The 27,904-nt window shown below is 38.3% G+C and overlaps 1 long non-coding RNA gene across 1 annotated transcript; it reads left to right on the top strand.

Annotated features, from left to right (window-relative positions):
- Positions 1-3,872: 3,872 nt before the first annotated feature.
- Positions 3,873-21,108, top strand: LOC121084534. The gene is made up of 3 exons (XR_005826765.1): positions 3,873-3,957; positions 15,407-15,409; positions 21,095-21,108. It is a non-coding gene; the product is annotated as an uncharacterized LOC121084534 (long non-coding RNA).
- The last annotated feature ends 6,796 nt before the right edge of the window (positions 21,109-27,904 follow it).

Below are 27,904 nucleotides of genomic sequence, written 5' to 3'. Positions count from 1 at the left end.
CAGACAAATCAGCTGTCAGCCATGCTAATTGCAATGCTCTCTGAAAAATTACTCTACCTCTATCATCAAAAATAAGACAATGTAAGCTGTAGCTAAATAAATAGCATAATTATGCATTTATAGATAAGCCCTTTTAATTCATTTTAGGATCGGACCAGAAAAGACTTGAGCTCTGTCTTGCTGCTTGTGTCTAACTGCTTAGAAAACCGTAAGACCAGAAGTTACTTTTTTCTTTCCTAAATCAATAGGTGCTTCTTCCTCAAACAGGGTTGAACGTGGCTCATTTAGTTTATAAAAAATAAATTTATTAAACATAACTAGCTGTCTATGGTGTAATGAAAAAAATAAAAACCCCAGAGGTTAGCACAATCCCATCTAATAAAATAAAACATTGTTTTTATTCTTCTTTTTCCAGAAGTTGTATTTAATATCTATGCTTTTCATGCTGCAGCAAAGTGGTTATTATAATAAGAAAAGTCTTAAGGACAAAAAATATTAGTAAAAGGCAGTATTTGGAGGAGTTCTATATTTGTTTAGTTCTAAAACTCTGATTTTTGGCAACTTCAAATTCCAGCATACAAAAATGTCTATGAAAATACTGCAAAATGGCTTGCACTTGTCTTTACTGATTGGATGGACCATGATCCCAACTCCACTTGAGTTTAGAGGGATGCTGGCCATGATCTTGGAGTACTGGTGCAAGCAGCTGGGGTGATCCCACTCCCAGTAATTTAGTAGTGAACCCTTCCTTGACTTTGGGGTCTAATGTCAAGTCTTGTTCATGAGTAACTGGGTGCACAGGATGATCACAAAGACAAGTTGTGAGAACCAGCATTGTTTTAAACACTGCCATGAATAAATGTTTGTCCAGCTAAGACAGTCCATGGAGATTTTGTGTTGCAGAAAAGATGACAAAGAAAAAGTAAGCACAACTAGAATGAGATGATAGCAACTGTTAATATCCAGAGGGACAGAACAGAAGCTGGATGTTACTAATGACTTAAATTAATTTCTCTCCTGACTCAGCCTAACACAGGAGATTCAAGGTCAGCTCATCTGCTCCCAGAGAAGGTTAGGCAAAGGAGAAAATGGAAGCCAAAATATCAGAATGAATATGAAGTATCAAAGAAAAAAATAATAGATGTAGGTAAACATGAGCACTGTAATTGCCTAATGCAAATACACAAGTGCATGTCAACTTATTGCAATTCAAAGAATGTTTTTCATAATTTTATAGCAAAAAATCTTTTACTGTCCTGTAAACTCCTCAATAAATTAAAAAAAAATAATTAATTCTAGCCTGTGTAAAGCCAATTACTAAAATATTAATATGTGTTCATTTTAGTCAGAAATAAAGTTGCTCATCCTCCTCCTTCTGCCTGCTGTCCACTCAGCAGCCTCACGTCTTCAACCAGCTGGGTGAAATCCTGCAGCTCAGTTCCTCCTGCTGCTAAACCTCCTTCCCAACAGTCTGTCCCAGAGGAATTGCCTTCTTTTGATGACACTCTTTTAATAACCCTCTAACATGAGTGTAAACAACTGTACTATAAGAAGGAGGATTACCTGCTTCTATTTCTGAAAAAAACATAGCACAAATACAAGGGAAGTTTTCACAGACACCCGGTTATGTCATAGCACATGCAAGTGGTTCACTGGTACAGGTTATGATGCCAGTTTCCTTGGGTTTCATTTCCTATACATGCCTTTCTGCAATACATTAAAGCAGACAGGAGATGAACACTTCTCTATAGATGCAGGGTAGCTGGCCTTAGCCGTGCAACGCTGTGAGAGACTACAACACTTCCATCTTGCCGAGACCCTAGACAGTACTGTGGACCTGAAGATAATACTGCTATTGGGAGAGGGTGAATCAGCTTTCCAGTTCAAATATTTGCCATTTAATGGAATTTAATGGGAAGATAATGCCATTTAATGGATTGGAGAGGGACTTTTTGCAAGGTCGTCTAGTGATAGGGCAAGGGGGAATGGGTTTAGACAGAAAGAGGATAGATTTAGATTAGATATAAGGAAGAAATTCTTCACTATGAGGGTAGTGAGGTGCTGGACCAGGTTGCCCAGAGAAGCTGTAGATGCCCCATCCCTGGAAGTGTTCAAGGCCAGGCCGGATGGGGCTTTGAGAAACCTGGTCTTGTGGAAGGTCCCTGCCCATGGCAGGGGATTTGGAACTAGATGATCTTTATGGTCCCTTCCAACCCAAACCATTCAACGATTCTGTGATCTCTAAGTGTGTTCAGCTCCAGGACTGAACCCAGTGATGAAAAAGTAGGCTTCCCATGCAATTACTGCTATGCAGCATGATATACCTTGCCTTCTGTTTCCTGTCTAAAGCAGACTATTCTTTCCACAAAATATAAAGTCAACTGCTGTTATGATTTTTTTGGCACATTCACAGGACTTTCTGTGAATGATACAGCATCAGTAATGTTATTTATGCAAGCTGCCCATCTAAACTCAAAATACCTTGGCACCCATTCGTATACCAAAGCTCCCAATCAATATGTGAACAGGCTGAGTGCCATCTGAAAACATAGACATGAATGTAGGCAGCCAACACATCCTTTTTTATGATCATATGTGTGCTTAGGGCAGGAGTGCCAGCAGACAGTCTAGCAGATTGCTGCTTAGGCTCAGAGAGATACCTCTTTTCTTTTGGAATTAAAACTTTTTCTTTTTTTTTTTTTTTTTTTTTTTTTTTTTGAGGAGTACTTGACTATTCTTAAGTAACTTTTGAAATATTGATGTATTGAAAAGCATCTTGTGTTTGTTGTTATAATGCACAGATCTTATATTTTTCCTAGAAGAAAATCTTTTCCAAGACAGAAATTCTACTAGTAAATATGTTTTGCCTCTTGGCCAACATTTTCAAATGTAAAAAATTTCAAACTGTTTTCAAACAGTCCTGAAAAAAAATGTTGGTAGGTATTATGTGTGATATGACAGAGGAAATACTGTATTCATTCTGACCTGGAGTCATAATAGATCAGGGACACATGGAAGTCCTGCTAGCTGTAGAATTGTTTACCACATACAGGCTAAAACTAACTCTGTCCTCTTCTGAGTTGGAGATGATTAGAAAGGATTAGATCTTGACACGGTATTCTGACCTCCTTCTCGCAGGCTATTACAGTAACTCTTTGTACCACGTAAAATTCTCAAATGCTTTTTGAATCTTTTTCATTTCTATGACAAAATTTCTTTGTGTGTAATGAGTTTCTCAGTTTGACTGCACCCATGCTGGGTGATAAACTATTTTGTGGGGTATTTTAAAATTTTGAATATCCTATTCCTCGTGCATTAGGAAACAAAGACTTATTTGTTTTAAAAACATTCTGAAAGCTGTCTCAGTCTTTTCAAACTCTTTGCAAGAGCTTTTTCTCACCCAGTTATTCTTATCACTGTTTTCTGAATCTTACCAGAAGAAGTGTGACCAGTAGGTGGAAGGAGGTGATTCTGCCCTTTTACTTTACTCCTGTGAGACCCCTCCTGGAGTACTGTGTTCAGCTCTAGAGCCCCCAACATAAGAAGGAGGACATAGACCTGTTGGAGAGGGTCCAGAGGAGGGCCATGAAGATGACCAGAGGGCTGGAGCACCTCCTGTGAAGACATGATGAGAAAGTTGGGGTTGTTCAGCCTGGAGAAGAGAAGACTAGGAAGACCTTACAGCAGCTTTTCAATATTTAAAAGGGGGCTTGTAAGAAAGATGGGGACAGAATTTTTAGCAGGGCCTGTAACGATAGGACAAGGGGTGATGTTTTTAGACTAAAAGAGAGTAGATTTAGATTAGATATTAGGAAGCGATTCTGTGCTATGAGACTGGTGAGGCACTGGGCCAGGTTGCCCAGAGAAGCTGTGGATGCCCCATCCCTGGAAGTGTTCAAGGCCAGGCTGGATGGGGCTTTGAGCAACCTGGCCTAGCGAAAGATGTCCCTGACCATGGTTTATGCTAGATGATCTTTAGGAGTTCCTTCCAACCCAAACCATTCTATGATTCTATGATTATGTGCTTCTTTATTATGCATACTTTACACATTGTTCCAGACAAGAATAATAGAAAGGCTGCATTTTTCTGGCATATAAATAAATATGTTCTTCATACTATTGATTGTTCTGTTCTTTATACATGCTTGGCATAGTATTTGCTTTATATCTGGGATTGCACAGTGAACAGAGTTCTCCATTTTATTGGCTGCAATGACATACAGGATCATTGACATACATGTAAAATCCTATGAACGGTATGAATGTTTAATTCCTTTCCAGCTCATCACTCACACATTTCACAATGTTTGTGTTTATTGGTGCTAAAATGTGTTTGCCCATTGTTGTAACATGTCCAAGTCTTTCTATGACTATATATTTCCTCAAGACTACTTTCCCTAGCAGCATGTAACACCTTGGAAGTCAAAAGAAACTGTGGTGGCTGTGTGTCTTTTATACATAGGGACATGCTTTATCTATAGGGAGATGTTAAAATGTCAGAGAAGATAGGAGAGAGGCACAGTGCTCTCAATACAGTGCTTATTGCAGCCTATCATCTCACACAGGCATTCTGCTATATTGGTTTTAATTGTTGTTTCAGCCAGGTACAGGTATAAAAATTTCTTGTCTCATGGACTTGAATGAGTAAAAGGAATATACATAAATATATAAATATTTATATCTATATATAAATCTATATAGATATCTATAAAATATTTGCGACCTGTTAGTACTTTGGAGCAGCAACTATGTTTGATTAGATACTTCAAATCTGGGTTAACAAATAGGTCATTTTAGTTCACCCGTTTCTGAACTCTGAATATATTATCTCAAGGACTGGTAGTTCATTGCCACTACTTGAGATATCTGTAAAAAGTATTCTTTTGACACTTATTCTTGTTTCTCATTATTTTTCTTTAGAAAAAAAGAAAAAAGAAAGGGCAAAGAAACCACTGCTTCTCAGCAATATGCATGGCTGTTGCTTGATTGAATATTAGTCATCTGTAATATGTATAAAAAAAGTCATTGTAATGCCTGAAGATAATTTTCTAGGTAAGATCTAGTCACTTGCCTTTGTTCCTGGAGTTGAGCACATGACAAAACATGTATTACAAGCTGACTGTAAAAGAAACCTATTGGCCACATGTATTCTTACAATTAAAACCTTTTGCAGGATGTTATTGTGCTATTGGTTAAAAAAGCTTTTCTTTAACCTGTTCTTCTGTCATAGATTTACAATCAAGGAAAAATAAGTCTGTTGAAAGGAGGTAAATTCTCCTCCTTTTTATGCAGATATGAATGCAGAAAAGTTGATGATTTTTTTATAAAACTAACTAAAAGATCAATTTTATTAAAAAAAATATGAAGTTATTAGCTTTTCAGTGAAATTTTTATATCAACATTACCAGGAAATAAAATATCAGATGAAATAGTTGTGTTTTGGAAATACAGACTGTCAGCTTTTGATTTATAGTCATGTCTTTGATGAATGCAAAAACCTTTTCTGGAGTTTTCCAGGACTTTGTGGACCTAGAGCTCCAAGAATTGTTTGGGAAGCTCAGGGAGGCATAGGGTATAGGAAAGGATATAGAATAAGGGGCATTTCAGTGTTAAATTCTGCAATGAAAATAAATGTTTGAACAATCATTACTTTTAACCATGCACAACGTAGCTGAAGTGGGAGAGGGTAGGTGGGAGAGCCAAAGCTACTTTTATCCTGTTCAGGTTGTCTGAGTTGTGACGTACGGCTGATATTCCTGTAGTCACTTTACTGAGCAAGGTTGCATGCTGGGGAAGCAACAGTTCCTCTTGCAATTGCTGGGAGTCCCACTTTACTAGTAGCTCCCTTGTATTTTTTATAAAGCATCTTAACTGCCAGCATTGCAAACAAGCAAAAGCCTTCCCTGCTCCCTACAATTCTCTCCTGTCTGCAAGAAGTGATCAATGGAGGAAACAAATGCCTTCCGTTGCTTCAATGTATGCCAGCCTTTTCCTTCCCTGCTGCCGTACCCAGCCTCAACCAGGCTACGGTAAACATCCTTGCGCTAGCGCTGCCTCTGTTTAAATGACATTCAGAACAGATAGCTTCAGGGGATGGTATTATACAGTGGAAATAGTTTGCAGCTTGGTCCTCAGCTGGTGAAACTAAATGCTGAAGTGCTGTGAAGGGTGACTTATTCCCAGTCAGCCAGCTATTTGGTTTCTCTAAGGCCTTTGACAGATGAGTAAATCTTGTTGCAGTAGTTTAAGACATTATCATCCCCAGCTGTCAGCTTGGCTATTCTGCTGGAGGTTACCACCTCCATAATAGAATTTGCTATTTACAATGGATCAGTCCTTCTAATTTGTAGCCTGGTGTTTTGCTCAAACTCAATTTCAGTGGAAAATCAAGCTAAAATACTGGACTTTTTACAGGGGGTCAGAAGTGCAAGTAGCTACAGCCTTCTTCAAAGCAATAACTCTTCTGACTCAGCCATACTATAGTTTGAAGGTGTCTCAAATCTAGTTTTGTGATTCATGGGTAGTTTCAAATAGTCTTTCTATGAGAATCAAACCATTCTTATTTTTAAAAAAGTATCCCTCATATCTTTGTTCATCCTATAGGACCGATAGTACTAAGGAGTTTTCAAATCATAGAATTATAGGATCATAGAATCATTTACATTGGAAAAGACCTTTAAAATCATTGAGTTCAACCACAGACCTAATACTGCCAACTTCACCACTAAACCAGGGCCCTGAGCACCGTGCCTACATGTCTTTTAAATACCTCCAGGGTATTATATCCAATGAGTGGAAATATTAATTCATAGTGCCCACAGCGGAGGCATACTATCAATTTCAGGTACTGTAAATGATAGAATCATAGCATCATAGAATCATTCAGGTTGGAAAAGACCTTTAAGATCATTAAGTCAAACCATTAACCTAGCACTGCCAAGTCCATCACTAAATCATGTCCCTGTCCCTACGTGCCACATATACATGTCTTTTAAATACCTCCAGGGATGGTGACTCAACCACTTCCTTGAGCAGCCTGTTCCAATTCTTGACAACCCTTTTGGTGAAGATTTTTTTCTCCTAACAACCAGTCTAAGCCTCCCCAGGCAATATCCTATTTTAAAAACCTGTTTCACTGCTTATGGCTTTGCCATGCTTGGAAATGTTTAGTCTGAAATTCTGCACAGCCTAAGCCTGAATTTTCTTGGAAAACTGTTTTAATGAAAATAACTCTATTTTCCTGAAGCATGACACAAAATAAAGAAATATTTTGTCTGAAAAAATTATGGAAAAAAAATAATTCAGTCAGCCCAAGTACCCTTTTAGCACACCCCTTTTAGAATAGGGAAAGAAATGCAACAAGAGGTGGTTGTTTGTAACACCAGTATGTCTTCTTCTGGGCCCAGGAAATGAATTTTAGAAAATTTTCTGATCTCAGTGTGGATTTGCTTGAGTCTAACAGCTAAATCCCCTGAAGCCATCTTTTCCAGGTATCACTGTAGCTTCACATATCCTGCTGCTGATAGCTCACAAAAACTGCCCCTCTGGAAATTAGCTGTCCTCAACCCCTCACAGCCCTTATCTTGGGCTGTACTGCGCAGGGGTCTTCATAAAGTGTCTGATCATGTGATAAGGAGTGGGAACTAGATGAAATTTAAGGTTCTTTCCAACCCAAGACATTCTATTGATTCTATAGGCTCAGGCTATGGCTGTAAAGTTGTTGTCTGAAACACCTCATTCAGTACACTTAAAGATTTTATCAAGAGAACAACACAGGCATGGCTGTGGTGGGTCCATCTGGGTCCTCCAAGACTGAACTACTGATATCTGGAGAAGCGTAAGATCCTGGATCCACAGGCACTGATAGGAGTGTACTCTCTCAGTGATCTGTGGCTTGGAAATTTCTGGACCAAAGATATTTCTGGACCTAGATCATACACGGTGATTGATTGATTTAACTGCTTTTTTGAACCCCTCTAAACAATTGGCCTCTGCTATCTTCCATGGCAATGAATGCTATACTTGAGCAGTGTGCTGTTTGAGGAACGGATTTTTCTTCACTTTGAACATTCCACCTGCTAATCCCTTGTGATGGCTCTTGGTTTTGTATCATGAGAAACAATGTCACTGTTCTTCAAGCTGCTCCTGATACCCTATACATCTGTCATAGTCCACTTTGGTTATGTTTTCCAAAGCTGAAGAATGCTACCCTGTGCACATGGTTGTCTTGCCTTGTGACTCTCCTCTTGAATTTTCTGGTTGTATAATATCCTTTCCTGAGAGGGGATAGGGAGAGGGGAGTACACAAATCATGCAAGATGAAGGTACGTCACCATCACAATGTCATATTCAGTTTCCCATCCTTCACTCTTTTCTTCTGTTTTTTTCCAACTTTGATAGTATTTTGTTTTTTTTCATTTAGTACTGACCTGATACTTTGAACTGCTAAAGTTAGTCTATAGTTTCTTCCCTGAGGGACAGCAGCTAATCTAGAAATTGTCGGTTACATATGGTTAGAATTACTTTTCCATATGTGCATGCTTTGTGTTTATCATAAATAAATAACACCCTCATTGTTTTGCTTATATACCAAATAACCTAACAACCTTTAGCAATTCTCAGGTGGATTTTGTTTTTACTGCGTTGAATAATTTAGTATCAACAGCAAAACCTTTGTATTTGCTATCAATTCCCTCTTATGAAATCCTTATATTTACAGGTAGGAGAGGCAGGTTCGTGAGTGACTACTTTTTCAGAAGAAGGGAAGCTGTATAGTGAATGATGCAGGAGTTTGTCAAGAAGAAAAGAAAATCACTGGTGTCATGCTACATACAGATTAGGCGAAGAACATTTGCTTGACTTTGCCTGACACTTGATGGTTTTCTTTTAAAGCAGAAAATGTGCAAGAACATTAATCTTGTGTAGACTGAGTTGCATGTAGTACATACATACAGTTTTACATAACAACGGAGCCACTTTGTGTTTTACAGTTTGCTGGCTAAGATCTCCTTATACAAACTAATAATGACAGATTTTCTCTGTTTCTGTTTGTTAGCCTACTTACTCATTGGCTCTTGAAGCACTGGAGATGCATTAGTATTTGCAGGAAAACTGTAGGTGCTTGTAGACCTTAAGCTGGGATTCCCCCTCTCCACAAGTGAAGAAAACAGTCTGATGAAAAAGAAAAGTTCTTTTTCATCTAAGCATTCTGATCATTACTATACTCCAAGCTGGAAAGGTCAAGGGAGTGTTTGTGAAGCCTTGTGATATCTGCATGAAATAAAGATTTATGAAGTTACTTTCAAAGTAATTTCCATACAGCATAGAAATGATTACAAAAATAGCATATTCAGAATCCGTTTAAAAGTTTGTATTTCATTTTCTGTGTTGTATTTACCCATAGAGATAAATGGCGTTTAGATCATAGCAAGTTTTTCAGCCAGTGGCTGTTTCACTTGAGTCTCAATAGGTTCATTTCCAGCACTTCAATGTATCTGATAATGAATCTAGCCATAAAATCAGAATTCCAGGACCCCATATTTTCTCACCATTTTCATTATTTAAGGATGAAGGATTTTCTAAAGCTGTGAGAAGAAACCAAAGGCAGCATAATGTGTCACATACTTCTCTTTTGCTCCGATATAGCATGCCACTGGCAAAGCTGAAATACTCAATACAATGTTTGAAGAGGGGGTTAGGTCCAAAAACTTTCTTTAGCTCAGAAGTTCCTCTGGGTCTGCACCAACACACTACTTCAGGCAGAGGCATGGACACAGGCACTGGGGTGTAGGTGGTTGTCCACACCATATGCCAGCATGCTTCTGGCACAGTTTTGGCCTGGGGCAACTGGCACACTCCCGGCAATGCCTGGGCATGCCTGGGGCATAGCAGAGAGGAAGGAGTATTCTACACAGTTCGTCTGGATGAGGTAAAAGCAGTAATACATCTGGAACCGTGCTGTGCAGTACTGTGATTCACGAGTACAGTGCTAATTTCTTCTGGATACTGAAACACTGTAGAGATCACTCCCCACTGCTTCAGTCTCAGCTGGAGTTCATGATGCCCTTTATGTGCCTATGAATGATGGAAACAGCCTTTTGTTTTTTTACTCACCCTACTGAGAGGTCAACATCTTTAAGAAAAACTCTTCAAACACATCACAGAACTTTTAATGAAAGATGTTCTGCATTGTTAGGTTGTTTCTGCTTTTCGTATGCGTACTAATGCAAATATCATGCGTTTCCATGCTGTACAATTACTGCTCTAGTATAACTATAGAAATAGTAGAGAAGTGCCATCTGTGATGCTGAGAATCTGAACATACAGTGTTTATTCAGCTATGAAGAGTTTATTTTGCAAATATGCATCTGAATCTCTGTAGAATAAACTATGTACAAAGTGTTTCATTCTGCCAGAGTTATGTTGCATATCTAATGCCTTCCCCTTTGCTTTTCCATTTTACTATTCCTTAAATACCCAGAAGGGGACAGTTTGACTTCCCAGCAGACACCATTTCTCTTCTTAAAAGACTTCCCGGGCTGTTGACTCTTTCAGAAGCTCCTTCTGTCTCAGAGACAATCTGATCCCTCTGTGCTTTCCAACCTAGAAGATCTCAAGGATTTCCCAACTCATTTCTTTGCCGTTTCTCTTCTATGTGCTGGATCAGATGTGCTTCTCCAAAGGAATTTGTGTTGGTGTACCTTAGTAACAGTGAGGTCTTCTACCCACGCCAAAACTATGAAAAAAGTGCAACAAGTATTAAGAATAAAAACTAATTCTGGAAATCCAAGGAGTTTTGCGTTTCTTTGATGTTTTCTTGGCAAATGTCTCTTTTCTCTGGTAAACGGTGGCAATAACGTATTCTAGAATACAGTCTGGTATTAGAGAAGCATTTTGAAATAATCATCCCCGTGCCGCTCCCCCCCCCCCCCCCCCAATTTCTAAAATTTGTGAGATTTTTTTTTTGTGTGTGTGATGTTGCTTGTCTGTGGCCTCCCTACAAGTCAGAGAAAAGAGAAATCCAGTGCTACACAGACAGTCCAATAGCTTGATGAGTTTGGCCTAGAGCCTAAAAATGATTATGGATGTCTATTATTAGACATCTATATAAAAAAGTTACAAAGCTACTGAGCAACTTTTACTGTTTTACTGGATTTATGCGTGCTCACTGTTGAGACATCAGAATATTTCTCTTTAGGGGAATAAATATACTTTTAGATCATTAACATTCTGGACCTTGGTATGAAAAGGTTTTCCTTGATCAAGTGGACAAAATTTTAGGTAGTCTTATGTGAATAAGTGGAATACCAACAGAGTATATAAAGAAGAACAAAAAGTTTTCGAGATCTATACTATAGAAGAATCTATACTATTCAATTTTTTCTACACATCTGAAAATAAAACTCTATGATCTGAGCAATAATTCTTTTCAGGGATTAAGTAGTTTTTATAGAAGGATTTTGTGCAAGATTTGCTTTCTAAATAAACAGCTTCATTGTACCTCTGTCTGGCTGGTTTTAAGTTGGGAGGCGTGAGGCTGTGGTGATGTGAAATGGTAGTATTATATAATTCCAAAAAATAGTTGCTTCAGAGGCATCTTTTTTTTTCCAACTCCTTTGTTATTCACTCTTTCCATTTTTTGTAGTATTAATTTCCAGTAGGTTTGTTACTGTCAGTTCTGTAAGCACCGGACAATCCTGTCTTTAGCCCTGAACTAATTTTTATTCATTTTTTAACTAGCTGTTCTAGGCTGTGTCGCCCTTGCTTCCATTTGTTAATTAATTATATGCTAATTAGAAGTAGCTTACTTTCCATCTTTTATTCTTTTGGAAATGGCACATTCTCATAATTTCTAATTTACTTCTTTCCAAGTAGATTGCATAAATACTGAGGAACATGTTTCAGGATCATTTAAAAAGCAAGTAAGCAAAATAAATCAGCCAAAATAAAAAAAAAATGTGGATGCAAAGAAGAAAATTAAGCATTAGAGCTGGGAAAAAATACAAGATCTTTGGTAGTCAAGATGCAAATATTTTTCATGTGCTTTGCATCAAAATTTTAGCTGCATGGTACTGCCTATTTTTTCTTTAACACAATATTTCTTTTTAACTCTTTGTCAGGTTCACAAATGTTACAGTTTCTGCTTTTTCTATTCACAGCAGGAAGATGATAGTTTAGACATTTTTAAAACTCACTGCCTGTTAGTTAGAAGGAAACGCCTTATCTTTTCTTTCATGTGCTGAAGAAGTTCAGGACATCGCTGTTCCTTTTGCCCAGAGTGAGGGTAATTAATCATTAAGATAAATATACTTTTATTTAACCCCCAATGGAGATTAATACTGGTATTTTATTGAATTACTTTGTGTGTAAAACAAATGAAAACAAAGTAAAACAGTTAAATATTTTGCCTTCTTTGTGTCAGACCTTTTAAAGGTACAATTTGCCGCAAGCTTTTCATGCTAAATGACGTCCAAATCTCAAAACATAATTCCTAAGGCCCAATCATACAAAGAAAGAAGGAGAAAGCGAGCAGAGCTTGTGGTTTTGTATTGCTTATCTGCAGGCTAAAAGAACTAGCTGAATTTGGATTTTGAAACAGCAGGAACTCATGTCTTTCAGTAGACTTTCTCCTCAGAGTGGAAGAAGAACCCACAGAGAGCTGGGACTTTGTGTACCAAAGCATAATGCTTACCTGGAAATGACAGCAAAAGCTGTAACCGGTCCCAAGTGAGTAGAAAGTTTGCTCTGAAGTCAGAGTAAATCTACTGAGAAACAAATGGAAAAGGTAAACAAAATATCCCTGTAGTTCAGAGAAGAAACACTGGCAACATTAACTTAGATTAAGCGGCCAGATATGTCAGTTCTTGATGGACAAAAAGCACGCATACAGCAATAGCTCAGGATTGCTGCAAGTCTTGCAAAAGCCAGAGGAGAAGATGAAGCTGTTTTAATGGCAGATATGATCGCAGAGCGTTCTGACTTGAAGACTTGGATGTGTTTGCTTCCTTGCAGATTTTATCAGACAAGTCAAGAGAATCACTGCTAAACATGGCATGTAGAGCAGAAGGGAACATTTCTCATCCAGAAATCTTGAGTTCCACCTGAGTTCTAGTTTAGAAAGAAGATGCCCTTTGAACTGCAAAAACTGTCATATCCAGAGATGGATATGATACGCTTTGAAGAAACAAGTAAAATTGACTCTGTATGTATATATAATGCACTTGCTTCCTCTCCAGCACAGCGTGTTGTTAGAATGGTGAGGTCTGGTAGTCCCAGTTACTGAATTTGTTTAATCTTGGAGACAAACTCAAGGTTCAGGTAATAGTGCAATAAACAAATAGCATTATGCTGATATATTAATTTTATAGTAGCCAATGTTTTCTTAAGCTAAAGCTAAAATCACTTCAGATTAATAGTATGCTCTTGAGGAATTGACTAAGATATCTGCTGCTTTTATTCCCAGATACAAATTCAGCTTGTCTAAGAGGAAATGTATGAGTGATATTAATTTTCATTGTAGAGACTGGCAATCAAAGTTAGATGTTAACCTGATACACGGAGTTCATACGAATCAGTTGTTTCAAAACCTGTAAATTTATACTGATGGGATAAATTTTATTCTGCAAAAGTCAGATATAAGCATCTCACCTGCTGAGGGCAAAAGTTTAATCCTGATTATTTCTTTCCTTGTAATTTAAATCAGGAGAGTTTTCCACTTCTCAGATTTTGTTCAAGGACAAAAAAATAGGGAAAGAAACTTGTTTTTTGTTTCAGTATGAAAACCAAAGACTACCCCTGACATATCCACAAATCACTCAACTTGAGTTCTCCCTTTAGAATCACATTTCTTTTTAGGCAGCTCTCAATAATATGGCTCGGACAAGATAAAATGAGGTACAGCAGAACAAAGATCAGCACAAATAATACAGTACCTGTTCCATTCAATCCATTTTAACTTTTTAAATGGGAATTATGAGGACACTAATCCACTGTCATGTAACAGCTGGGTCATATGGAGGGTAACATCAGTAATTGTCAAAGGACATTCTTAAGCTCACTTAAACAGAATTCAGCTCAGAAAAATGGGTACTATTGTATAGGACAATACAGACAGAAAATAACGAAGGTGCTTAAGGATGATGTTCTGCTAGAAAAGGAAACTGTTTTGTCATGTTGATTTAGCTTAATTTAGTGCTTCAAGGGACAAAGAAATTGTCTTGTCTTTGTTACATTGCCTAGAGAATCCAGGCAAACTGAATAAAAATCACTTATGTATCAACAGGGCAACATAAGGGGAAAACATGTAAATTGATATGGGAGAATGAAAAGGCTTCTACCTAACCCCTTTAGCTCCTTGAGAAGCTCAGCTTTTTCTCAGAAAGTTCCTTCTGTGCCTGAAGTTCACCTGTCTTGCAGCTGAGGTGACAGTCTAATGACATTTACTTAATTTAACTTTAGTCACTCTTTTCAACACAGATTGACAGGCATTTCAAGAAAATAGCTTATTCCTTCTTTTAAATGGGTAAAGGGTGGCTGTTCCTCCCTTTACAAGGGAAACCAAGATTCCAAGCTGGCTAAGGGATCCGTTCCTAAGTGCTTGTTCCTTCCCATACTTGATCATGTAGAGTTCCCATGTTGGATGTCCTATGATCCCGAGAGGCCTGGGTTAGCAGGCAGCTTGAACCGTGTTTGGCACTGGCTGCAGCCGCTGGTACAGCACTAGATTCAAACTGGTGCTCATACCTTTTCCACAACAGCCTTGGTGACAGTTCCTGACCTCATGGCTAAAGAGAGCATCACTCACCCAGGTAGTAGGAAAAGATTCTAAGGAACAACTCCCATTTTTTTCAGACATCCTTAATATTAATCTTATATCGTGGGTTTGCTTGTTGAAGCTGCACTGCCCTGCAGCCCCAAGGCATGGACACAGACACGGACGAAATGAGAAACATTGACTTTGTGGCACAGAGACTGTATTCAGCCAAGGATGCTGTGACTTGAGTAAAGGCTTTTGTTCCTGGGGCTGTCTACACAATTTACATTAAAAAGTTATTGACTAAAAGTGTGAGTCATGCAGTGAGATGCCTGTCTGGGGAGCAGAAAATGTGGGTGTGAATCCCACATGGTCAAGGGACTAAGACCCATCCTGTCTGAGTGCTTTAACCAACACATGGAAAATGGGCAACCTTCCTCTGTCCATACCTAAAAGGACCGTGAAGACCTTCCTTTTGATCAGATATACAAGTGAGATGTCAGAGTGAATTTATTTCTAGTTACAAATCTACTCAGATATAGGAATCTAAGGCACATGTATAGGCAACTAAGGCATATGTCTAAGGGAAAGAACAAATTTAAAATATAATCCCTGCTCTGGCATTTTCTACCAACTGACCTACTTGTTTTTCAGGCAGTTGTCAGTCCCAGCAGTCTCAAGGGCCCACATATCTCCATTTCTTATGAAATGAACTGAGGGATATAAATAAAATTATCTTCTTTTTTTTTTTTCTTCTGTTTCATTAATTTGTAATACTTTCTTCTCTTCTTGTCAGGTGCTTTCTCCTGTGAGAGACTTGAAGTAGAGAATTAATGTCAGAAAATACGTGAAGAAGGTATTAATGTTAATCTGCTACTACAACAGTATTTTCAACATAAGCTCTATAACAACAGTACTGTATAATGCAAGACAAGAGACTGAAATAACTGTTAAATTGCCTGGCATTTTAAGGGTCACATCAGCTGTGAAGAAATACACCAGGGTCTTATGAAAAACGGTGGTACTAGATGCAATTAGATATTGCCAAATAAGAGAGAACATCTCTTAATAAAGCTCATCAGAATTTGTGACCTGCATCAAATAAAAATCTCTTTAATAAGAAGTATATGAACTCTGTACACAGTAGCCTTCAACAGAGTCGTTTTTGGCAGATACTCATCTGATTATAAGTTGTTCTTATTGAGCTCACAAGGTCACTGCCCAAAAGAATTAATGTACTCCTGTCATGATTCAGGAGAAAATTGAGCAAGAAACATGACGATGACTTTACATCTCTGTTTGGTATAGGTGTGACTGAACCCACCTCTGGTATATGGTATGACCGTTATCAGTTCAGGTCTGGTGTCTCCAGATCAAGAAGCACGTTAATAGGTCAGAGTGGGTGCAGAGCAGACTGTAATTAGAAGCCTGAAAATGTGCTGCCTAGTAAAACGCTTGAGAAGTTGCCAAAGAGAAGGTTAATGGGGCGCTTGACCAAAGCTGATGAATATTGACATGGGGAGTGAAACTCAGACATGCGTCTGAGCCTAGAAGACAAATACAACTAAATCCAGTGGCTGGAGCACTAGAAGTGAGCTGCAGGTTCTTGACACTGCTGGCAGTTACCCATGGGAAGGGTTTGACAAAGTACTGTGCTGAATTCTCTATCCCTTGGCTGTTTTCCCTCCACTTTGGTTTGGGTGGTTTCTTTTTTCTTTTTTTTTTTTTTTTTTTTTTTTACTTTTTCTCAAAGGGAAGCCCTAGTTTAAACAGGAATAAATTTAGGAAATTTTCTGACATCTACCATATGTCTCAAACTGCAGTTCTTAAACTGAAGTTCAGAAAATATTTTTGGGACAGGGATGGGTATGTCCCTGACAAGCCCATGGAAACCATAAGGGAAATGTGAGGGGAGGAGGTATTCAGAAACTTGCAAGAGTCCACTGGTGGAGAAGTGGGTTCTTACCAGGAAAGTTTAAATTCCTTGGCTTTCTGCCTCCTCTCCTATGTTAAGAACCATGTGCCAAGCAGATGCTTCTGGGGATACATGGAGGACTTACTTTGAGAAATGTGACTGCACAGGGTGCCAGACAGGGTGATTGCACAGATGTCTTCTGGTCTTCTAATTTATGTACTGTCCCCATCACACTGGCTTATGTAAAATTTCAATTTTTATTTGTATACTGTTTTTTCAATTTATTAATAAAAATACAACATGAGAAAAAAATTTGAAGTTATTTCTAAGAGCTATGTTCTGTAACTTTTGAATCCACTAAATTGTACATTTAATGGTCACTTTAAAAGGGGATTCTACAATCATTTATTTCTGATTGTAAAGTATGAACTGATGAGATAACCTACTTCCCCCACCCCAGTTTTTTTCTCCCCAAGTTAAATTGCAACAGTGAGCAATTTCTCAGCTGCAAAAGCTCACAGAATCTTAATCTTAACAGAAGTTTTTGAATTGAGAAGCTATACCCAAGGCCTAAATCAGTATTTCAGTCATGTCAATATATAACTTCAATTTCAAAAACACTCAGAGCTTCTCACTACTGAGTGTTTTAGAATAAGATTACTTTACATATTCAATAGTAATGGAGAAAACTAATTTGTGTCCTGAAGTTTTAAAAGTGTTGGCTCAGTTCTTATTCATATAAGAATAAAGGTATAGTCACAATTCGTTGGCAGTTTTGGGCCAGGATTTTTTTCCCCCTACGTGATAGTAAAATATTAGGTTTAATTAAAAAAAAAAAAAAAAAAAAAAAAAAAAGAAGTCTTAACACTGTAAAAATTATAGAGAAGCCAAAAGAATAATTGACTGTGAAAGTAGCTCTAAAGTAGGTCATATGGCCAAAGAGCAAAATCTACTTCTGTTGTGCTATTGTATTCGTACCAAGTGCCACCAGTATTAAAGGTATTTTTAAAATCACAAGAGCAAGAAAATTTCGATTTGAATGACTTAACTTGCAGAAATGCTGAGTACCCACAAATCTGACTAAAGTCAGTAGGAGCTGGAAGCACTTAACCTTGCTGAAAATCAAGGAAAATGTTATTGTTTACTTTTAACTTATGCTGATATGGATTTTTAATGCTAGGATTTCCAGAAATGAGAGGTTGTGATTTCTGGTGGCGCAGCACTGTATGAAGTCCCCAAACCTTGCAAAGAAGTCTGCCAATAGCATTAGCTGTATGGGTCTGGGGGACATTTGGTGTGAAGGTCCTCTTCCATGTAGATATCTCAGAACTCTACAGAAATCTCACAGCCCATTCACGGGATTGTCTTTGGGCAAAGTAGAGGTTATGGGCACCTTGGACCGAATAAAATTCCTTCCTGAGAGGGCTTCCAACTGTTGCAGGCTAATGGGGGACAGGTAAATACTTAATTAAACTTAATGGATATGCCCAGCATAAACCTCTTATTGACTGTGACTGGCCTGAGAAAAGAGAAAAAAAATGCAGATAGTGCTGCCTTAGTCTTTTCTTTCTTGACCCTGTTCCTCTGAGGTTTTGTCTGTTAAAAACATTGTAATATTGCTGGTATCATCTGTTCGCCTGTTAAAATTGCAAGCTATGAACCTGAGACAATTCAGCTGGAAAAAAAGCATATATTTCTTTCCCAAGAGTAAAAAATAAAAATAAAAATTGCTATCATTTGAGTGATACCTGAAAAGAATAGGCAATAATATCAGAGCTAGGTAGGGAAGAGGACTCCTGCATGTATGCAATAGCCTCAAATCCAGAGATTAGGATATTTCAGGGTTTATATATTGAAACTTCCAATAATGTGTTAGATGTGTGGAAAACTAATGCTTTTAAGACATTCTGAAAACAATTCAACCTGGTTCTAATTATTTTATCTTTTTTTTTTCTTTTTTTTTTTCCCTAGACAACTATGAGACAGGAATCTGCTTTCCCATTCTCACACCTTCCCACTGCAAGAACAAAATAGGATCAGCACTGACTATGCCGTGTCAAATGTTAATTTTCTTTTTTAAACTTCTGTATATGAGTTATATATAAACGACCAAATGCTTGATTGTCTTGAACTAAAGATGAAACATCTCACAGAAAAGGTTGAACCTTTTTCAAAATATTTTTTGTTTGAATGGGAGATTAATTGGAAAAAATACCTTGCTCAAGCAGTTCAGTTTTTGATAACTGGGGGGAAAAGACCTGTGCAGAGAACTTCTTTTAGCTTCCACTCTTGAAGCTCAGGAATCAATCATTATTGTCTCAGAGAAATACATTTATTTCTTAATCGGCACATTCTAGGATTGTCATGAGCCAGCAAGAGACGTAGGATTACATTTAGCTGAACTCTGACAAATGACTTGACAAATATGTGGAAATTCACAGTGTGTGTTCACAGCATTAGGTGGACTGTTTATAACCCTTTGATACCGCTTCACTGAAAACAGCTAAATAGAACAGATAAGCACATTTGAACAGTACAAAGCAGTCATTTAAATGATACCATATTATTACTTTTTCTCTATGCAGAAGACATTGGAGCTCTTTTATTAACTACAGAAAAATATGAAGCCTTATTTATGTCCTAATCCCAGGAGGAGTAGGAGCATCCGTAATTGTTAGGGTGTCTTCTGTACTAGTAGATGACTTCAGCAGAGGCTTTAAATGCTCAACACCTCGCAGTTTCAAGCCATTAACATTCATCTTCTAGGAGATATGGACTTATTACTCACACATGAAATGAGATGCTGCTGAGGTTAGCAGTCTTCATAGCTCTTTCCAGCTTAGTGTCAAGATGAGTAAGTGACACCAATATGTATTTGCAGCTCAGATTTTAGGAGCATGCTTGAAGAGGGCTGTGCGAGGTAAGCTGACAACTGTCCTGGGTGGCAGCCTCCTGCTCCCCAGCTGCCAACGTTGCTCTGCCTGTAACGGTTCTTCTCCTTTATTGTGTTATCTATCTGACAGGATGATGTGGTGCAAAGGCAACCACAGACACCCTTGTGAAAGGAAGTCCTTGTTCAGCCTGAATCCAGGATGTGACATTGGATTTAAGAGGATGGGTGTCAAATTCAAATGGTCTTGTTCTATGTTGCAGGGTCACCATGGAGTTGTGGGTTTAGTTGGAGGACACTCTTGAACACATTTTCATAGTAGATAGGTAGGGCAGGATTAAAGCAAAACTGGGTTAGGCTATCATCTGACAGTAATAAAGTAGCGCAGCTAAAGTTCAGGCTCTTGGGATGCTACAGCAAGATGAGAGAAATGGTTTAAGTGATAATTTAGGGGAGTGACTTTCAAAAGGGTATTTGGACACAGCAAGAAAAAGGTGCTTTTGCTGTGCTATTCCAAAGGTTGTGCTCCAACTACCAATTCATGACAGAATCAAGGCTAAGTATTTCTGTCCATATTCTAAGCATACTTTAATTTTGTAGGGGGAAAGTAGCATGTGCAGCCTCGGCAGCCTGGGCATGCATGCACCTCCACATGCACCTTGGAACTGCAGCAGGGCTGGGGCATGGGCACCCACGGTTTTAGTGCTGCTTCTGTGGAGCACGGTAACATATCTCAGTGGTACCCAAAAAACCAAATTTGCTCTCTTACAATACCCTGCATTTTGAAGCCTAGACTCTTTCAGCCACTGGGAATCTGTTCCTTAGGTACATATACCATTGGTTTTTTGTTAATTTCTTGTTGGTTCTTTAATTTTTAATATACTTTTACTTAATATAGGAAGGAGCACAGCAAATAATTTTATAAATCAATAGCACAGTGCCATAAAACTGCCCAGGCAGAGACCACAGTGAAACCATGACAGCTGTCACCTGCCAGTCTCAGCTACTGAAATTATTCTTGACTCTATATTCCTGCCACTATAATAAAAAAGAAAGGGAGGATTTTCAGAGCTACTCTGAGGGCAAGAACCGTTCAAGCTTGAAGCTTTTGAACTGTGGCCAGATGTGTCCCCCGGAGCCTGCACACCACGCTTTCCCGGAGCCCCTTCTCTCTCCATCACGTCTCAGCACAGCACAGTCCAAAAAGCACAGTCACTTTTCTTTTCCTTTGCTTATTCTGTAGAAGGCAGGTGGCTTGCAATGCTGTACTGAAATACATGGACCATTATTTGTAATCGATTATTTTGTTTTTATTTTCTAGGCAATTACTTTAGTCAAAGTTGTGGGAAACTGTAATGTATTTAACAAATATTTTAAGGATATAAACCAAAAAATAACTAAAAGAAGCATTTTCTTTATTTCTCTGTCTGCTTTATCTTCCCAGGACATCAACTACAGGACAAGTACATCTTTGTTATTAGTAAATCAGTGTTAAATCGGTATGATTCCTGAGGACTGTAATGAACTTTGCATCAAGAGAAGGCTGAATTACTGAAGACTAAAATAATAAATACAACATTTACTTTATTTACTTTATAGCACGTAATCTAGCCACTGGGTTCACTTGTATTTCCTCCCATGCTTGGAAAATAATTGAAAATCCTGTTAAGAATACTGTATTTAATGTTTATTTAAAAAACAAACAAACAAACAAAACTACCAACAAAAAAACCCCAACAACCCAACCCACAAAACACAGTCTGGACTTCATATTCACATAAGATCATGGGAGGCTTTCTATTTTTCAGGAGAAAATTATCTCATGCCATTTCCATGGTTGTCTAACCTGAGATCATACAAGCCATGCTCAAAGAACTGTGAGAAAGTGAAGTGACTCTATGGTAGTGCAGAATAGAGAGGAAGTGGTGAATGAAACAGGGATCATACAAATAATAGATGAGATTGCTTCTTTTTTCCAGTAAATAAGTGCAAGACAAGAGTGATACAGTACGTGTCCCACAAGGCCAATGTAACTATGGCAACAATGATGCACGTACTGTCTTCATTGCAGATTAGCTATAGAAGTACCTAACTGATGGACCATACATGGTGTATACTTGTACCATAGCCACTCTCTAGCTCTCTTTTTATTGCTATGAGTGGTCTCCATGTCTCATCTTTATATTTTTAGAATCTTCACAATATCTTCAAAGAGGAAAAAATGTTATGATGCATCCAGCTACAGTTCCTTCTCAGTCAGTCAAGACTAATTTCCATGAGAGAGGCAGAATTTGGATGTAGGTGTGTAGCTGTGTGTGCATGGGCATTGGGCATGGCCACCAGCACCCATGTTCTTTAATCTCCCTGCCTTCAAGATTCTCATTTTTGACACTCACCTCTTTTGGAGACAACTGTTTTAGATGATGTTCTAGTTTGATATATGTATTGCACATCACTTAGACTGCAACCTAGAAAGGGAAGATTATATTCTCTAACTGCCTCCTATTAGCTTTGGCTGTAATTGGGGAAAATTATATCAGATTTCTCAGGACATGTAATTTCCAGCTGCCTCAGAACAGACTGTTCATACTGCAGATGGATAAAGCTCTTTAAACCCTCAATGGGCATGTCAGGAACCACAGGGGCATGAAGCTGAGAAGGATTCATACCATGTGTTAAGTGTCTGCATCTCATAATCAAAACTTCTCTTTTATGGATCTATTCATTTTCCTTGATTTACAAGGATACTTGCTTGTTTTACTTATTTAACAGCGCGGTTATGTCCCCATCCTGCTGATACTGCTATTGCTGCCAAAATGTAAATTGTGTCCAATTTATAAATGTCAATAATTTCAGCCTTTTCTTTGAAATATGGATAAATAGCTGGTGATTTTTAAAGGTCAATTCGTATTCAGAATTGCTTGACTTAATTACAGGGATGAATTTTCAAATGGCATTGTTCATCACCCTGTGACACACTGTCACACTCCATCATTTACATTGAAGGGAACAATTTCTTGTCCCTCTCTGGTCTACCTGTAATGTATAAATGAGGAACCTCTTTTCTGGCCCACAGAGTATCTGAAAAGTGTATATTACACATATTCAGTCTGTCACCTGGATTGTAAAATAGAGATTTTTCCATTCTTTAAAAAACATATATTACTACTTGCAGTACTGTCACTGTCTGAAAACACTGTTGGAAACAGAAGCATACCTGTCTGAAGAATGGTAAATAAATACAAAACTACAAGAATGGCATAGATCTGTGTTTGAGAATATTTGTGATTATTAAACCTGTACTCGTCTAGAATTGCTTAGGGCTACCTGGGCCCTGTAAGTCTAGAAAAACAGGAGGAGAAGAGTGAAGAAGAGTTGCTCTGTGATAAACTTCATTAAAGTCCTTTCCCAGTGAAATCCTGGAGAAAAATCTGCTGCCATGGAAGAATGTATTGATCACCACTGTCCTCTGAATTGCTGCTGTATTTTCTGACTTAGATGATTGTACCCTTGTGAAGTGGTTTCTTAGCAGTAGGTGATCCGCTAAGTCTGCCAACTGCCATTACTTGATGGCAAAGTGCCTTTACATGGCACGTGAAGAGACCCACAGGTGCTGACGAACGCAATAGATGCGGTGACAAGGTTTTGTATTAACATAACCACTAATCCAACCAAGTCTCCAGTTAGATGTTTTATGTTTGTCGACACTGATATCCCCAGCGGATGACAGCATTTAGTCATAAAATGCTCACATAAATAATTCAGCTGAATTTGGCACAGCTCACACTCTAGCCACATAAAGTCCATTGCAGCTTTCTTCATCTGCCATAAAATCCATCCCAAGACTGAGAATACCTCAAGCCTTATCTTCTCAAAAATGTGAATTTAATTTAACAAGACTTATTCTACCTAAAAAAAGGAAGTATTTTCAGCACTTGAAATTTTACAAAACGTTTTGTGCTAGAGTGCATAAAACAAGTCCATGACCCAGAACTGAATATTAGCATCTAATTAGCTATTTTTCCTCTAGCTGTTTTTCCTTTGCTATCATGCGCTTCCCCTCCACCCCCCCTCACCCCCACCCCCACCCACCCCCACCCCCACCCCCCCTGCCCTTTTTCAAAGCCCCAGGTACTGAAATGGGACTCTGTGTGGGAGACGTTTTGAGATAAGAAATTTTCTCAGGCGACTGAGCAACACAATTTCCCAAGCTGGTGTCACACAGCAGCAGCAGCCCAGCAACCACCCACTTTTCCCAGTGCCTATGGACTGGCAAATGCATCCAGTTGCTCCTCTATGCACCTTGTAATTAGACCAACTCGATCTTTCCTCTGCATGTCTGTAATGAGCAGAATCTCACTTTACGAGCTTTGCCTGGGTAATAGGCATTGTAAAAGAAACACTTGGTAACACACAGCTCTCATTTGTACATCCTGCTCTCTGCTTTCACTGAATAGCCAGCTGGGTTTGCTCACTGGTCTGTTACGTATCGCATGAGCTGAGCATTCCTCACAACTGTTTTGGTGGGGTTTTTATTGATCTGTAAAATTGACACATGATTTATTATTGTGTAACCGTTTTACAGGGAATATCATGAGCAAATATAAACTAAAACATAGACAAGGCATGGAAAAGACTGTACATGTTCAAGGGCTATTGCTGCAAATATCTGTATTTTTAAACAGCTGTCTCTCATTTCTCAGTTATTCATTGTGTGTAGAGACAGATGACATTGAAATACATTATTGTAATAGTTTACTGGAAAAGACTCCATTTTAGCAGTGACATTTTATATATTGTATAACATAACGTGATCCTTTGATACAACACACAGAGCAGAACAGGAAACAAAAGTAAAGGTGCTACAGACATTTATAGACAGATTGTTTGAACAGGAAAATCGGAATTCAGAGCAAATGCCCAGTGCTGCTTTTTGTCTCAGTATTTCAGTCCTATATTCATTACTCCATCTATTTCCATGGGAAGGGAAAAAAACCACCCTGCGTAGGAAGATCACTTACACACAGGCAAACCAAATTTCCGATGCCTCAACTAGCGGGCAATTACAGATGCTTACAGAAGACAGCGATATCACATTCTGTTTAGAAAACCGCTGTGGAGATATGATGGGTGGACGGAAGCTGATATGACACAGCTTCATTTCTGCTCAAACCATCTCTATGAAAACCTAATATATACTAAACCAAATGATAAATACAGAATGTCTTTCTTAATGTCAAATCTTGATTAAATCATAAGAAAAGAGACCTTGGCAGTATATTTGATACTGCTGACTGTAGTCAGTGAAAGCAGTACGTGTAACACAGTTTGGATGCCATACAATATAGAGTCAAATATTATGTTGTTTTGGTGAGTTTATAGATGGCTAAGCTCTCAGGGAGGCAGTTTTAGGCTCACAACTTGAACCTTTGTGTCTTTAAACAATGTTAGGAAAATATTTTCAAGTACAAACTTATCAATACCATGTTTATCATTGCACTAGCAAACTTGTTATGGATATACAGTTTCTATAAACTATATTGACACATTTCCATTCTGCTTGCTTGCTTTAAAGCTTCCCAAGATTATACTTTAGGGGAGTAATAGGATGTTAAAAATATCCTGAAGTGGCAAAAGCTTCTACGCAAGTTGTAATTTGAGCCTGGAATTATTTTTGTTTTTAAAAAAAATTGAGAAGGGAAAATCAATCTGTCTTGCAGTCATAAAGGATAACTTTTTTTAAAAAAAATTTGTTGCAGCTGAAAAACAGCTTTGCTAGTTCAATGAAATGGTAGTAAGGATTATAAACTAATCCTTTTTGATGAAAATGAGAAGTATGAAATAGCATAATCATTTCATTTGAACAGTTAGACATAACAGTTGCCAAATGCACACTGTTGAGAAACTAAGGGTCACTCTCAGCATGTCAGCTTTATAAGCACAGGTCAGAGGCAGACAGCTACTGCCTCAGTGGAGCAGTTCCTCAGAGTGCTTAATGAACTGATAAATTAGTTTTCCTACTTTGGAGTACTCCGTTTTAAAGAATGCATGACTGTTCCCGATCATTTTTACTGCATCTGCATCGATCAGTGTTGCAGTGAAATATTTATATTTGAAGCAAAATATTTATGCAGAAAGACTAATGTTAATCTGAACTGCATTTTAAATGCCACCACCTCAAAGCCAGTATTGCACCGGGGGGGAGCCTCCTGCGGAGCAGTGTGGCTTTAGAGATCAAAATTAAGACAACGCCAAGATCATAGTATGAATATCTACCGTACTCACCTTAGACCATAACTTCTGGCATATTAAAAGAAGATTGCCTCATCACATGTTTTAATCAGAAGGCAACTAGATTACTCTAACTGGCAGGATTCCTCCGAGGTTTATTGCTCTACAGCGCCAGCTGGCACAGTGCTGATCCAATGTCCCCTCTTCCCGAGCTCTTAATGTTCCCCTGAATCTTGGTTTGGTTTTTTTTTGCAGGGACATGGCGAGGGTTGTTCATCCTCTTCCTTTCTATGTTCTGCTTCAGACGTATTTCACTGGTTTTGGTGAGATTAATCTCAACTAGCTGTGGGTATGGATACATGGATGAGAAAGCTGTGGGTGGGCTAGTTCCCCATACTCTTTCTTGAGCCAATGGATAAGAACAGGCTACTTTACGGCTTGATTACGACTACTTGGCCTGGTTTTAATGTCAATATTAAGATGGGATGCATCACATCTCAGAAGTACCTACTTCTTTCCTTTGACTCAGGGGGGAAGCTACATGATAGTTCATACATACACGTCTACACTATAGATAATCATATTTGATCAGAAGATTGGCAGGCTTTGAGTGTTTTTGTTAGAATGATAACAAATAGTCATACTGCTTAGCTCATGTAGCGTTAAAACTCCAGATTTGGTAGGAAGTTTAGAAATACAATTACAGTTCTGAGGTCAGTTTGATTTGTAGGGCTTCATCTTGTACCAGCTAAGTCAATGGTAAATTTTTATGGCAGAATGAGGTCTTGCATACACCCTGGGATGAAAATCTTTTAGTTAACAAGGTATTTGGTGGATATGAAAGAAGTTTCTTTAGAGATCTGTAGGTGAAATGATTTAAGCTGCTTATATGGTCAAGGTTTTAATGCCAACTTGCCAATCAATAGCAGTTCTGCTCCTATCCAGTGAGTATAATGTGAAGCAGAGTTGACTTGCTCCACTTGGCTGTTACAGGAACTGGAAATTCCTGTTGTGAACAGCACCTCAGTGCTGTGGTAACTGAACAGGGCACCATGTGCCAGTTCTGTTTATTTTGAAGGATGAAAGAATAACACGGTGTGAAAAATAAGGAAGAAAATATATGCCTGAAAAGAAAAAAATAAAAGTCCTACCTGCTGCCATTTTATGTTTCAGCTGGCTGGCAAAGTGAATTACACTGCTTGAATCTCTTTGCAAGGAGCTGACCATGTCCTGTTGTTGCACTAACAGCGGGAATGACATTCTGCTTTTCCTTAATTGTGTATTCATACTGAAGAAGCTGAAGAACTACTGAGACAGATCAGCCACGGGTGGGGGGGATATTGCTGACGGCACCATACATGCACACTCTTGAGAGAGGCGGTTGAAGGGCAGCTCACTGGGAACTGCAGGGTCCTTTTCCCTTTCTCCTACAAGTCATTTTGTATTCACCGATACCTCTTTTTTAGGGTTTCTTTGGAAGCTGAACCTGAATGCACAGGTTGGATAAGACTGATCAGGCAAAACACTCAAGTGCATTAGTCCTGTTCCATTTACCTGTGTCTTTTTTAGAGGAAGTGTTTGGCAGAGCTGCAGTTAGAACCAGCCTTCAGAGTGGTATCCAGATCACTTGCTTAAAAAAGCTCAACATATTTCAGCTTCTTCACATTTTGGAGGGAATGGGAAACTTATCCCAAATTCGTTAAATAATGTTTCTTGCAAAAAGCCTTTTTTTTTTTTTTTTTTTTGGTGGAAAATAATAATAAAAAATAATGGTTACCTTAAAACTATTTTTACCAAATGAACAACTGCTTCTGTCCCCTCACCTTTACTTTCCAGATATTTATCCTGCACTACATGCCCACACAGCTAACAGAAATAAAATTTAGACTCATTATCTTCTGAGGTGGAACTAAATCTCTGTAGCAGCACTAATCTAAATGAACATCATGGGGCAAACAGCAGTGAATCAGCAGACCTTTTGCTATAGCAAATTTTTCTTTGTAAACATAATGCTGTTTTCAGGATGGGAGTGTAAGAATTTGTTCAGACACCACACTGTAAGGTACTTAAATTCTCAAATCCACATTAGGAAACAAAACAAGTACTATGCCTTCAT

Source organism: Falco naumanni, chromosome 3, assembly GCF_017639655.2.
Source record: "Falco naumanni isolate bFalNau1 chromosome 3, bFalNau1.pat, whole genome shotgun sequence".
Classification (NCBI taxonomy): domain Eukaryota; kingdom Metazoa; phylum Chordata; class Aves; order Falconiformes; family Falconidae; genus Falco; species Falco naumanni.
Note: the sequence above shows the minus strand (reverse complement) of the source record. Positions and strands in the feature narration are given on the sequence as shown.